The sequence below is a fragment of the Astatotilapia calliptera genome, chromosome 17 (genome assembly GCF_900246225.1).
Source record: "Astatotilapia calliptera chromosome 17, fAstCal1.2, whole genome shotgun sequence".
Lineage (NCBI taxonomy): Eukaryota > Metazoa > Chordata > Actinopteri > Cichliformes > Cichlidae > Astatotilapia > Astatotilapia calliptera.
Genome location: NC_039318.1, coordinates 10,071,314 through 10,077,865, shown reverse-complemented (window position 1 = coordinate 10,077,865; position 6,552 = coordinate 10,071,314). Strand labels below are relative to the sequence as shown.

The 6,552-nt window shown below is 40.2% G+C and overlaps 1 long non-coding RNA gene across 1 annotated transcript; it reads right to left on the bottom strand.

Moving 5' to 3' along the window:
- Positions 1–558: 558 nt before the first annotated feature.
- Positions 559–1,929, bottom strand: LOC113009268 (uncharacterized). Its single transcript, XR_003270146.1, has 2 exons — positions 1,494–1,929; positions 559–882 (listed from the first exon to the last, which is right to left on the bottom strand). It is a non-coding gene; the product is annotated as an uncharacterized LOC113009268 (long non-coding RNA).
- Between the last annotated feature and the right edge of the window lie 4,623 nt (positions 1,930–6,552).

The window sequence follows — 6,552 nt, the reverse complement described above, 5'->3', positions numbered from 1 at the left end:
CTTGAGCTCTTTGAGGTAATTGGGAGGGGGACTGCTGCTGTCCTCCGTGGCGGCGTACTCACAGGCCAAAGCTGTGACGCGGAAAACAAGGTCGGCAACACTTTTAGAACAGTGGGTGTATGGCAGAAACGGCTCTAGAGTTGTAAAAGCAGTGGTATCTACAAACTCAGCGATCAGGTTTTTGAAGAAAGTACTTGCGGGATCATTTACGTAAAAATGACGGCTAAGATTTCCATAAGTACGCAAGTAGTCAAGAATTTCATTATCAGATGTTGTGTTAGACACACCGGAGATCATCACAGACTGTGATATATTTATGCCAGAAAGTGCAACTGAATCCATTTTTGATTTTATGTTCAGCAAAAGCGAAGTAAATAAGTAAAGAAAATTGTACGTAAGACCCCAAAATATTCACACACAAAGGCTCCTGGCTGGCTCGCCACTTGTAACGCGGTTAAAGGACCAGGGCGCCTGACTGCAGCCTCATAGACAATGAGCTATCAGAATAAGATTCGACTATGGAGCCTAAGGGTGTGAATAAAACACAGGAAACAAAAGTAGAGCTCAAATATATATATATTATGTTTGTTATGAGAAGTGTATAGACGGATGTACAAAAGAAATAAAAACATATGCATATATATCACAAACAAAAATAATGTTGATAATACAAAACAGCTTAGTAGGTTCCAAAAGGAGGTGGGATGAGGTGTAGTCCAGTATGTGATTTAGTTTAGTTCCATGGACCTGTGATAGGTCATTGTCAACAATTTGTGATTCAGTCCATAGGTTCACAATTCCTACCGCACCGTAGCGGTGGTCGGGTGGCTCGCCATCTCGCGCTGATCAGGGCTGATCGCGGGAGAACAAAAAAAACCTGACCTAAACAAGGTCAAAAAACAGAAATTATCATTCACAGAAGAAAATGAAACAGCATTCTACTGCTGTGACAAAATAAATACATAAATCCATAAATAACAAAGTCAAGTAATCAATGCCACGTTTCATACAACAATCAATAAACCATCATCTCTTATAATGAATGTCATTCTAAATACTATTATAGAAAGACATTCTCATGGGTCCCATCAAAGTATATCAGCGTTAAAGCTAATAAATATTATCCAAAGTTAATCAAATATATTTACAAAACTCATTTAATCACAGGTGTTGCGCAACAGATTCAATAATGTAAATGGAATTTAACTCAATGCAAAATCTCATAGGCCGTTTCGGCATTTCATCAGAAAAGTAACAAAAAACATCCAAAACGGACAAAACTACAAAAATCAAATCACTCATTCAACTCTAGATACGTTAAATCAACATTCGGCCATACTGGAATAAACAAAAACAACAATATTCAATAGATGACACTAGTAATTGCACTTACTGTCGCTAGCCTAGCATTAGCTTACCGGCATTGTAGGATGTGCGATCGCGGCTCCGCATGTACATTAATTGTGACAAAACAAAACAAACAAATAACTCACCGTTGAGTCGAGTGTGAGGTAGTGTAAAGATGAATGAATCGGCCGGGTTATTGCACGCTGTCAACTGGCCTGTAGTGCAAAATTTGTCGTGATCTGACAAGTACACCAACCACAGGGACAACAGCAGCCAGAGGAGCAGGGACATGCAGCTGATTGACCCGGAACTTATACAGGATTCATTCCCGCCACAATAAAGGGACTGGCGGAAGTGGGGTCAGAGGTTACCGTGGTTACATGTGTGTGTGTGTGTGTGTGTGTGTAATGGCAGTGGGCCCCCAGGGCTGGGCCCCCCACAGTTTCCAGCAGGATTGTGGGTAGCTGGGAGAGGGTTTGGATTCTGGCTTTGTCTGTCTCTGTGTGCTGACATCACTGTGCTGATGGCACCAAATCCCTGTTCTACTGCACGCAGCACTTTCTATACAAAACACAAATACAAACACACATTCTCACACATGCGGACACATGGTACAAGTAATGCCAACTTAGCCAAAAAAAAAAGAAAAAAATGCGCTTTCTCTTTTTGACACACATCCAGACATCCATGATGCGGCTATGCCATCATACCGTGAGCTTTTTAGCAGATATGTGACGCTGTCGTCGACCTGTAGATTTTTATAAAGCAATGACAGCTTGTTTTCAAACTAATGATCACCAAACTGACATTCAGTCACCAGTTAAAGATAAATTTCAATAATTCCTTAAAGTTTTCCACACTGACTTTTTCAGATTCATCCAAGACAACATTAAAACATGCACGCACAAGGATATTATGATATTCATGGTATTTACATGTTTTCCTACATACTGAGTATTTCACTGTTTCCTCTCAGCAGCTTGTGCCACACACGAGTCTATTTGCTTCTAAGCTCAACTATCTGACTGCGTCTTTACATAGCCTGGTTAAATATTAACTGAGAGCCTTTCTCTTCCCTCTAGTGCTGTCTTTGGTATGTATGCAGCTAGCAGGAGGGCGGGAGGCGTCGGGTAATGACGGTGACAACACTTCCCCCTCAGCCTAGAGGAAATTGGTAATTGGTTTTGTAAAAAGTACATCGCTAAATTGTTTATTGGTTGCTTTAATTTGTTCGATAGAGAGAAACGAGGCCAGCGTCAACGTGCCAGAAAAAAGTGTTTACCAGGGGAAAAAAGTTTCAAGGTGATAAATGATGATACCAAACAGGTTGCCTTGAGATTTCAACTGAGAGTCTGAAGCTGCAGCAGGATGGGTTCTTCTCAAATGGGAAGAAATGTTACATTTTAATGCATTCAAAGTGTTGATATGAACATATTTAAGAAAAAAAAAGAGAACCGGAGCTATGTTTCCTAAAGATCCCATTGTGAATTTGTTTTCCATTTCATTCTTGGATAGGGATACAGTGTCTTGCTCAAGGGACACTTCAGGGTAGCAGCTGCCTGCTGACGCAGATTCACCCTACATCCTCTGTTTGAATAGCAGTCTCTAAAAACCACTCATCCTGCTTGATGCCCTCGTGTGGTTTTGTACTTTGCAGGTCATACAAGGGCTTAATATCTACACACAGAAATACCACGAGAAAAAAAGCATGAACATCAAGCACACACACACACGCACACACTGCTCCTAAGAACCCCAGAAAGCGATTGGGATGGACCCAGCACTCAGAGCCACTCAAAGCCAATCAAAGCTGATGATAGCACAGACGTTTATACTATCCATCAATCCACTGCCTCTCTCTCTCTCTCTCTCTCTCTCTCTCTCTCTCTCTCACACACACACACACACACACACACACACAAAAGCATTTTTGAAAACTGCCTTCTTCAAGTGATCTCCATCCACATATCACTGAGGAGGTAAAGGGTTATCATGGTAACGGAGAAAATGTGAGCACAATGATGCCAATGGTGCATTTGTACTACCGGAGAAGTGAAAGACTAACTCATAAAAGATTGATCAAACATTCATTTGGCAGGGTGAGCTTTCTGCGGAGATGCTGGCTTACAGGTGAAACACAATGTCCTGAAGTGTTTAGGTGAATTCTGAATATATCAGAGGAAGGCTCTGCGCTCTGTCCTCTGATGAACAGTGGGTGAAATGTATTTGTAAAAGGAACTCAAAGTGAGTAGATGGGTTGAAGCCTGGGTTGCCATTCTCTACATGTGACGCACGGGGAATCTGATTAGCACTGAAGTCATAGTTTTACTGAGTTTTACTGTGCTGCTGTTCATACGGCACTGTGGAAAAGAAAAAGTGAAGAGGACTCAAACTATCAAGGCAACACGATTCAGTTCCTTTTAGTGTTGTTGACTTTACTTTGATTTTAGACAACACTTCTGGGAACCTGAATGTCCTCGCTCACCTAATTACTCTCTTGAGGTTAATAATAAAATTCTTGCTCAGCGGCATGTTCCCTGAGCCTGGGTTTGTGTTTCCTTCAGGAAAACTGGTGATCTTTAATTTGCTGGGTAAATGTGATAAGCACTACACCGACACACTGCTACAAGACACTCTTCTTTTATAAATAAATGTTATTATGTCCCCATAAACATATGTAAGGAATACTGAATAAAAAATTGAATAGAACACAGCAGCATTTTTTAATCTGCGAAACAATACATGGTTCTGAACAGATAAACGTCTTCCTGCCTGGTGTTGATTACAGTAACTTATGTGTGTTATACGATATAGATGCAGTCTACAGATTGTAGTTCAGATCTTAGCTTTATGAAATATTTTCCAATAAAATTAAAAATCACTGCATTTCTGAAAACGACTAGCCTTTGACGTAAGCTCACAAGATTTTTTGTTGCTGCTGTCACATCTTTAATCTTTAAAGATAATCAAATGATAGCTGTCTTTTTCTTTGTTCTTTATGAGGATAAAACTTACATGCAGATGATTAATATACTGGCAAGGTTGTTTTGTTGAATGTCCATATATGTTTACTTTATTCCTTTAAAAGTTTTAAATCAACTTCTCTATCTATATCTATCTTTCTAGCTGTCCATTTCAACAGACTCACTTTATTGGACTCATTTAATCCTGCACTTTAGATTTCTCACTCACAAAGAAGCAGTTTACTCTGGGTTTATTTACCCTGGTGGAAAAACAGTCTTATTAATGAGCTAAATCTTATTAATTGCACTCATTTCAAAGAACCTTGAATGATGAATGGGCTGTTTTATTTCATTCAAAAAGTTTAATTTTTAGTTGTCCCTTTCCAAAAATTGTTTAGTCTCATGATTCAAGGTTTTCTACACGAGGGTTAAAAAAGTCTACTTCATTTTTTTTTATTTTGTAAATTCTGATAAACAAAATCATATTTTTTTTATGATTTTGGGGAAAAAAGAATCTACTTTACACCAAAAAAAACATGTCATAATTTTAAAGCTGACAGTTTTTGAAGACTTTACAGGTTTAGGAGTTTAAAATGTCCCAAATTTGAATACGATCAAATATTAGTTGGGAAAAATTTGCTCAAGGCACACTTTTCCTTCATAGATATTGGTTAGTAATTTTTCTATCTGTTTTCTTTTACAAAAGAAAATACACATATAGAGAATTCACTTCCAGGTTAACCTGTTTTTCTTCAAAATATTTCAGAAATGCTGTATTAATCACATCAGAACGATTAAAGGGTAACTTTTTTGTTTCAGTCAAAAAAGGATGGATGGATGTGAGACACAGATAATCTAACAAACAGCAGACACTCACGCAGTGCGCACATCTGCCTTCATCTGCCTTAAACCAAATTTCGCAACATGTGAAAACCTTCTAATAAACTTTTAATGACCACTCCGCGCACACAGCCCGTCCTTTGAGTGCTGCTTCTCTTTCTCTCACCCACGCACACACACAGAAGGTCCTGTCAGGGCTAACTAAGCGCAGTGGCGGGCAGGGCAGCATTTGGATTGGCTGGACAGGGGTTACCGGGGGTTACGGTGGATTTGGTGGACCACCTGCTGAGCCTCAGCCGCCAACTGACTAAAAACATTTACATCAGAAACCACCCAGGATAGGGAAAGAGAAAGAGAGGGGAAAGAAAAAAAAGAAAGTAAAACTAAGAGACGGAGGAAGTTGAGACAAGAAGCACTATTCATGGAAACTTTACTCGTCATCTGCTCAGTTAACCTGACTCATCTCTTGTTTTTACAGATGACTGTTGTGCCACAAGAGAATAAATCAGTTTATCGCGTACAGCGCAGGTTCCAGTAGCGGTTGTTTAACTAATACCGATTCAGCTTTACAACCTGTTCACTCACTTTTGTTTTACAATAGTTTATGATGAGGAGTCCAAACCTGCAGCGGCAGTGTGGAAGCAGTCGAGGGCTTCTGCGCCTGCTTGGAGTGCAAGCATTTGTCGGAGACTGATGGGCTGAAACTCTTGCCCAATAGCCAGATTGTTTAAGGTGTGAGTGGACACACTGCCAGAGCTGTTAGTGTGCACGGGGAGACTTTGGCTTACAGTCAACGGGACAACAAAGTTTCATTGACAAGGCTTTGGTGACCGTTGAGCCTCGCTGGGCCAGAATTAATGGTTTTGTTTTTTGGGGGTGGTGTCTGTATGCTGCTAGTACTGTACCAGCTCCTCTGATACGTGGACGGGGAAGACTTGAGCTTTAACAGCTTTAGATGCACTTTTATTTTTCCTGTCAGTACAATGGTGGTACTTTTCAACAAGTTAGGACATCAAAATCCGCTGTCAGGTAAAATTTCCTTCAGAAAAAAGAGAAGGATAAGAGATGAAAGCAGACACTTTCTTTATGTTTACTCCCTTCGATTTCTTCCACTTTTCAGACGTAAAAGCTTTGAAACACCCATTAGCATAAATCAGCATTGAGGTGTGGGTTTGCTGATCATCATACTAAAGGACTGAAAGTGATTGAAGTCAGTGAGCTGCAGAAAATCCCAGCACAACAATGTCCGATATCACTCATAATCAGCTTAATTTCGATCCGAGAAATCTCTAAAAGTTCTGACACCACAACTGTTTTAGTAGCAGAGCTTTGCAGTGGCCCTTGCCCCTCCAAATACATCAATTCCCCCTCCGGATCCCCTCATGTATAAGGGCCCAGGCCC